The sequence below is a fragment of the Columba livia genome, chromosome 3, assembly GCF_036013475.1.
Source record: "Columba livia isolate bColLiv1 breed racing homer chromosome 3, bColLiv1.pat.W.v2, whole genome shotgun sequence".
Taxonomy (NCBI): Eukaryota; Metazoa; Chordata; class Aves; order Columbiformes; family Columbidae; genus Columba; species Columba livia.
Genome location: NC_088604.1, coordinates 25,382,100 through 25,390,680, shown reverse-complemented (window position 1 = coordinate 25,390,680; position 8,581 = coordinate 25,382,100).

The window sequence follows — 8,581 nt, the reverse complement described above, 5'->3', positions numbered from 1 at the left end:
GGAAGTGTGGGCTGGATGAATGCATGGTGATGTGGATCATGAACTGGCTGAACGGCAGAGCTCAGAGGGTTGTGATCAATGATGCAAAGTCTGGTTGGAGGCCTGTACTTATTGGGGTTGCCCAGGAGTCAGTACTGGGTCCAGTCCTGTTCAACCTGTTCATCAGTGACCTGGATGAAGAGACTGAGTGCACCTTCAGCAAGTTTGCTGGTGATACCAAACTGGGAGGAAAGGTTGACACACCAGAAGGCTGTGCTGCCATTAAGTGAGACCTGGACAGGCTGGAGGCCTGGACAGAGGAGAACCTAATGAAGTCTAGCAAGGGCAAGTGTAGGGTCCTACACCTGGGGAGGAATAACCTCAGGCACCAGTACAGGTTAGGGGTGGACCTGCTGGAAAGCAGCATTGTGGGGAAGGACTTTGGAGTTCTGGTTGGCAACAGGCTGACCACGAGTCAACAATGTTCCCTTGTGGCCAAGAAGACCAACAATATCCTGGGGTGCATTAAGAAGAGTTTGACCAGCAGGTGGAGGAAGGTTACCGAGGGCTTGCAGATAATGTGTTTGAATTTGTTTCACCAAGGGAACAGCCTTCTATCTCCTATCAAGGGAAATAAGGGCATTTATCAAATATATATTGGTCTTATTCATCCATGTGGTCTGCTGGATTGCAGCCTGGAGATGTCAGCACCTGCTGTAACAGAGTCATGTCCAATGGGACCGCTCATTCCTTCTGTTACTGATTACACAGTGTGCCAAACCATGCATGACATCTACTCTTAAACCAGCACACCTTTCAACATCCTGACTGTCAATACTTGCTGTCTCCAAGCTAAAAGTGCTGCAGAAGAGAGCTTTGTTCCTGTCCCAGGACACCGTGTCCTCCTGTGCAATCAGGAACATTGCCAACTCCTTCCTGTAACTGCCTACAAGTGGCAAAGCCAAAGACTCCCAGGACCAGGGAGGCTGAATAATGCTTGGTGGAGTTTGGAGTTTTGCTCTTTTTCCTTTAAGGTCTCTATTCTCCTTCTGCCCACAGACTGTAGAATACACAGATCTGTATCAGTTTAATGCTGTTAGGAACATAAAAGAACATGAAGGAGGACGAGGAAAACAAAATGGAGGAGGCAGCGGGGAGGTTGGGCCTGGTGCATTTTCACCTGTGAGCGCAGGGATTGAAGTGTCTCACTGATACATCAGCAACGAAATGTGGGGAGCCGCTCCAACATTTCCAGCTAGCAAGATCATTTGCTGTAGTGAAATGATTCAGTGACCTTAAGAAGCAGCCAGCGGCTCTCTCTGGAGACTGCTGGAGAGGCAGGGTGAGCTAATAGATGGGAAACTGCACTGAATGCAGCTTTTCTTGGTCTTATTAATGACCTCAGCAAGCACAGCTCATTTCAGCCCTCTGAAAATATTTGGCAACTTCTTCTTGAGATTTTAAAATCATTTTAGTATTGGTACTCTGTCACCACTGGAAAGTATAAAGCATATTTTAGCTGTGTAGTGTTTACTTTCCAATGTAACTTTTAAGATCTTTTAGAACATAGGGTCCATTTCTTATTTATTCAGGTTGCCACAGAGCACTTTTCCCTCAAAAAAATAATTTACCCTAAGGAAAAATTTTGGTCATTTATGCACAACCTGAATACAGCTTGGGCCAGTATCAAGGAAGAAAGGGAAGCAAGAAAACTGAAACCAGCACCTGAGCTCCTCACAGCAATTTAATCGGAGTCACTTGCTGAACCTGTGTAGCCAAGCAGGGTTTGTAGGTGGTTGGACGTCATTTTACCATATGAACTCCCTCCATAGGTTGTCAAAGACTGAAAGAGAAAATGGACCAGAGCAACATTTAAGGGCATATTGTGCATCCTGCACCTGCAAGAAGCCCTCTCTCTGTTTGCCCTCTGGTTTTCCTCTGTGTTGCGTAATGCGTTAAGTATGATCTTAACAGGAGTTGTTTATCCCAAATCCAGCTACTCATTTGATTGTTTTCCGTAAGTAGATGTGTGTTCTGAATGAGATGACTGATCCAACCTTTTTTTTCCTTTTGAAGAGTTTGCTGAATGGAAGTGAAAGAAGGAGCTTTCCCTGAACTAGTTACCACTTAAACTTTGCATTCCAACTAGTTCCATGTTTCTGCTTTTTTTTTTTTCACTGTTATGTGACTAATAAATGTTGTAGTCATTGCTATAGTTATTGCTGAAAAGTCCCTTTGCACAAGTCCTTTATATACAAATAAGTGAGTTTTAATGGCTTAAAATAAAAGCCTCGATGAGCTCAGCTGTTGCCTGTCAGCAGCAGTCTCCACCTCTGGGTTGTAAAGGGCTGATACCAAATCCCAGTCACCACTTTCCACATGTTCCTCACAAAAGTTGCAGGAGTAGGTCTTAATGCCAATAGACAGTATTGCCCCTTTTCTTGCTGTTGTTTTTCTCTGTTTTTCTATACAAAAACTTCCAGAGATTTTTCAAAGTGATTTGACTGCCTCAAGGAACAATATGTATTAGAAATCTTGTGTATGCCAAATATGCACAGTAGCAGCAAGATTAAAATCATCACCTTTAAGTGCAAGGGAATTTATAAGAGTATTTCTTGTTTTTATCTATTTAAACCATAAATATTTAAATTATTTTACATTTTACCTCAGAAGGAGGATCAGTGAAATAAAGTTTGCGAACAGCACCTAGGAATGGAAATCAGCACATGCAAAGCCAGAGGATGAAACCACAGCCAATCCATGTGGACAGGAGAGAGGGCTCACCCCAGCAGGAGTGGGTAGCAGGAATTGGTGTCTGACGAGGATGCGGGCAGCGTGCTTCAGAGAAGGTATGAAAACCACCACCAGTCACAGGCACTAGGACCCCATGCTGTTTCAACAGCATTCCTGAAGATGTAAATTCTCTGATGGAGCTTTCCAGATCCATTTGCCTCCTTGGGATTGGAGTCATGCACATACTGTGGAAAGAACAAATGCGAACATCCTGACTTTCTCTGTCTTGCTCATTTTGCAACAACTTCTGCTTAGCAGCCCTGGAGTTGCTTGAGGAGGGAGGTGTTAAAATCAATTTTCACGTGTGTATCAACAATAATAAAAAAGACATTTTTGCACAAAATTAGACTATCCCCTAAGAAGCAACTAGCTAAAGTGCAGCTAGAAGAAAGGTAATTCAGAAAACAACACTAAAATAATTTTAGTCTCAGTGCTTTGGAGTGAGCTGTATGGCACCACAGGTACCTTGTTTCCATAAGGTTATGAGATGTAAATACCATCACATAGTCAGCAGGAGTTTCTGCTGAAGTCAGGCTGTGGGTGTTCCTACAGGCTTCTGCCAAAACGCATGGGTTCCCCGTGTGCTTTTGCTCCTCATCAGCCTTCTTGCTGCTGGTGGCCCCGCGGAGGTCTGGGGTTTTGGGACCATCAGTGACAACCTGCATTTGTTCTGCGCATGCCGTGCTGTACCTTCTGTCCCTGGTCTCTGCTTCTTGGTTTCAACACTGACAGCAAATTTCCTCGATCTGTGGGGACAGGACTGCCCTGCAGGGTGTCTCCCCTGGCTTCTGTCACAGCTACATGTCCAGGGGCTTTAGTTTAGTAAGAGCCTCTGCAGGGACTCTTCTTCATGAAGGACAAATGGGCAAGTGAAATACAAAGAATACAAAGACAGTCTTGTCCTTCTGTGCCGAATGTGTAAGGAAACCCAGGGACACTTATCAAACTCCAACTGCAGTTTTTGCTGCAGGATGACAGCAGATACATAAGCAATCACCAGAATGTGTCATCAGATTACCAGGAAATTGCTGCACCATGTTATTAGATATGTTGAAAACAGTACAGTATTTAATTTCAAATGCAGGGTCCATCTTCTGAGAGAGCAGGGGTGTGTTCGCAGCAGGCTCAGAGCAACCTGCAGTACCACGCCACTTGTGTGGATGGACTTTTATAACAAGGCTGGTCTGACACCCACAAAGCTGAGCAGAAAGGCAGAAAGAAATTCTCCATGTCATGATGTAGTGCAAGACGGAAAAACTACAGCCAGCAGAGCTAAGCAATCTTGGCAGAGCAACCTGGTAATGCAGCTGTACAGCTTCCAGTACCTAACCAACTGTGCTGCTTTATAGAGACATACCCAGATTCCAGTGAGCCTGGGGTCCAGGTTGCACGAGTGTTTGACAAGGCATTCTGCAAACATGGTTCAGTCAAGGAAAATAGGGGAGGTCAGCCTCAGAGCTAAAGCACAAACCAGGCATCCTGAGCTACTAGTTTTGCTGCCTACTATTCTATGAGGAAAAAACAAATGTGGAAAAGCTGTAGGTATAGTAGATACTGTATTGTGCACTCTCCAGTTAGCTCAGCGATAGATGAGTGAGTGAGTGAGTGAAGAAAGGAAGCGGGACAAGGGACGTGAAATGCAGAACAAAGCTGCTGACTTCACTTTTAGGAAATTCCTCTGTTAGTGTGTGAGGACTTTAACTGCGGTAGAGTCCACTGGATTTTTAGAGAAAAAGGTCTTTTCTTGCACCTTTGGATTACTTTGTCAGAATTACAGATGTCTCAGTATGAACCCCTGTTGCCAGTGAAACCAGGAATGCAAAGTGGCTACCACAGCCAGGACAAGGCAGGGCCAGAGTGGGTGCACAGGCATTTTGTACAGGAAAGCAAACTTGTGGGTGTCCTCCTGCTCGTGGGGACATTGCGGGCAACAGGCATCAGCTCAGAAACCTGAGAAACTTAGTTGTGCAACCTGCTCCTGTGTGAGATGCAATAGCAAGGAGACACAAAACTCGTAAGAAGGTAGATTTTTTTTCCAAGCCAGTCTTGAGAAAGAGATGAGATTAGAAATGCATTGATGTGGTAGATAGGCATAGAATGAGAAAAAAGCACGTTAGCCCTCATTTTGACAAGGAAAGAGGCAACAACTACCACTGCATCAGTACAGGCAGGGAGTTCCCATGTGGGTGGACATATCTGTCTGGGTTTGGCTTATTTCCATTTCCCATGAGGCAGAAGTGCAGCTGACCTTCACTGTGTTTTGCTGGGGACCTACCAAAATAGATGCTGGAGAGAGCCATGAAAGCCAAGGAGAAATATCTGAATAGAGAATATTGAAGCAGCTTCTGCTGTGTTGGGACAGATGAGGTGAGGGAGCTGAGGGATTCCAAGGGGTGACAGAGGCCATCTCAGGAGGCTAGACCAGACTACCAACTCCAGGCTTATAGTTGGGATTTTTCTCTCTTAACAGCAACAGAAGTAGAAACTGGAATCAAATACATAATCAAGTATAATCTGGTACTCCCAAAACTGAAAAAGATGTGATCTTGTGTCACTGTTATAATTTTCACTGTTTTCTTGGATACAGAGCCCAGCCCAATTGGAAGAGCAGCTGTGTGTGCCTTCTCAGGGGCAAAGCAAGATGTGCCCTGTTGCAAAACAAGTAACCAGGATGAAATTCTGTTTCTCCCACAGGGTGCCCCTTTCAGTTGCCTAGGCTATGGAAAATTTCTCCCATTCTTGAATATATAGCAGACCTCATTAGTTAAAGCTTTGTAATTTCTGTCCGAACACTTAAGTCCATGAGGTGATGCGGTCTGTAGAAACCGGAACACAGTGTGCATATAGAATCACTGCAGCAGGTGATAATACCACAAACAGTAACTGTTCTGAAGTTAGGGCATGATTATCTGGTGGGTATTTATTTTGGAATATCCTATAGATGAGACTGGATTCGGCAGCTGTGATACTCCACCTGACCCTGGGGAAAAGCAGAGTGTGCTGTCAGAGATATCAGAAATGAGTCAGTTCTTACAACACAAAAATTAGAATGCATATTGCAACAACAGAGAGGGAACAAGGAAAGCAATAATCACAGACATGTACCAAATTCCTGTTCTGAAGCAGATGGACATGAAAGACAACTCGTTTAGCAATTAGACATTCTTTAAATCACAAAAGGGAAAACTACAGAATTGTAAGGAAGAGAAAAACCACCATGTTCAATAGCAAGTGTCAATCCATGAGATGAGATTTTTCATGCATGTGATGTTCATACCAGACAGAACAACAAAATTAGAATGTATTTGCACCAGATGCAAAGATAAGATGACAGACAGAATGTCAGGTGTCAAGGGAGGACACAAGTGAATACACTATGCCATGAAGACTAGCAAAATAAGCAAGCAGAATGACCATAAACTAAAACCATTTTTAGATTACATTATAATACTGCCACTAAGATATTGTAAATTTTAAGCATAAGACTCACAAAAAGCATTCCAATTAAAATTAATTAATCTGTAGAAGCCAGTGATTTCAACTAAAGCATATGCATTCCTGATTTTAGTTTAAAACAAAAAAAAAAAGGAAGATACTTTAGACAGTTAACAAGATGCACAAGTTAAGCCAAAATTTTATCCAGACCCAGTTACACCACAACATCCCAATATTACTGCTGTTATAATATTACTGTGATGGTTTTCCATGTGTGGACTAGCTGCCAAGAATTTTACCCTAGGAAGTAACTAGGATGTCTAAAACATCACATGCTTTGCAGAGTATCTGATATATTAAGAGGAAAAAATTGTGGAGATTAATACAGTGAATAGAAAGCTAAGCTTCACTGCCAAAGCATTAGAGGTCACAGCTTTAATAAAGAGCTATCAAGAAATGAATTGAAACATCTATTTGCCTACACTAAAGCACTCCGAACAGGTGGTTAAGAAAGAGCTGAGGCCCTAAACCCTTCAACTGGAGCCACGTTCTTCATGTGACAGAGAAAAATATATTCCTAGCATTCAATGCTAAAGCACTGCCCTGTCTTAATAAGTTGTTCACACTATGCTGTTCAATAGTAAATAATACAACTACCAGGCTATTATCCAGGAATGCCACTTAGGAGCCCACCCGCAAGTGTACAAATATCAGTTTCCTCAAGAAGAGGGACCGAGCGGCCTAGCAGAGATTTTACTTTATGTGATACAAGTGTGCGGACATGAAGTGCATGTGGCAGACCCTTCAGCAAATCGTGCCCACAGCTCCTCCATTTGCTGGAAGGACCCATAAGAAGCAAGTTAAAAACAAGAATATTGCAATCAGCTGAAGTATCATTCTATAGACATAGAGGAAAAACTGAGATGGTTTCAAGCTGTTGAGTTAGAGTAGTCCAAGGATTTTAATGTCCATTTAGTAAGGTGGCACGATGGTCTGCATGTGCATCTCTGTTCTGTGCAATACAGGCAGATAATGCACAGAACCTCCCAAGTGGTCTGACAGAGCCAACCTGAGAGTCTGTACCGAGTAGTGACCTAACCCCATGAGGGCAAAAGTGGTGCAAACTACATATTTGTAGTCTGGCAAAAAAAATAGTCCAAGACTAAACTCAGTGTTTGAGCTCTGAGGTGAATTCTGGGGTAACCTGACTGGTTTATTATCTATGCTGTAGACGTGTCTGTCTTACGTGATGTAACCATCAGAGAACCCTGCTGAGTATGTCACCTCAGACAGCACTTCTGCAAAGAGGATAGCTGGACAGGGATTCGAAATTAAACTTTTAAACAAAAAAAAACAAGTGTGACATGAATGTGACCAAAGCAACAAAGCTGGAAGAACTATACTACCCACAACTAACTTCTTATCCAGAGCAGTCTGGAATTCAGAAATACGATAATTGAATAAAATATGAGATTATAAGCCCATTCTGATATCAAGGGCATTAACAAGACCAGTTTTAACTTTAGTTAAAGAGTTAAAGACAAACAATGGACACACAAAAGCAACCAAGGATTTCAAAATAGTTCGATTTCAGAAAGTGTCCATCTTTCAAATAGTAATACCACAGGAGAGAAGCTTTCACTTTTGGATACTGAATGGTGAAGATGGCATAAGCAGTTCAAATGATGTAGAATACATCAGGGCCATTTGGGAACAAAAGCTCATTTCCAGAAATTGAGGAGTATCCCCAGTGCGCTTGTGCATGGGCCAAAACTCTCTTCTCATTACAAACAACATCTATTTGTAGTGAGTTTATGCTCCACATCTGGGGGTTTAATCGTACTACTTCATCCTGCAGTTGACAAAATCGTAAGTCTGAACTGGAAGATAAAATTGTTATTTTTAAGTCTATAGAATGCATTTGAAAGAATAAAATAAAAAAAAAATGACAGGCCAATCAAGAGAAATATTCCACAAGGAGTATCAGTAGCATCACAGAATCATAGAGTAGTTTGGGTTGGAAGGGACCTTCACAGGTTACCTACTCCAACCCCCCTGCCATGAGCAGGGACATCTTCAACCGGATCAGGCTGCTCAGAGCCACATCCAGCCTGGCCTTGAATGTTTCCAGGGATGGGGCTTCTACCACCTCTCTGGGCAACCTGCCAGCATTTCACCACCCTCATTGTAAAAAAACAATTTTTGTTGTCCTAATAAACCTGTTCCTTGGTGCCTGTGGTGCAGCACCATGAAACTCTGTGGTAATAAAAGGGTGACCAAAGGAGGACAAGAGGCCACAAAGGCCAACGCCTGCAGTGGCAGAGGAGCAGGAGAGCTCCCGTCAGAGCAGTGGGGAGAACCTTTTCGTGTCAAG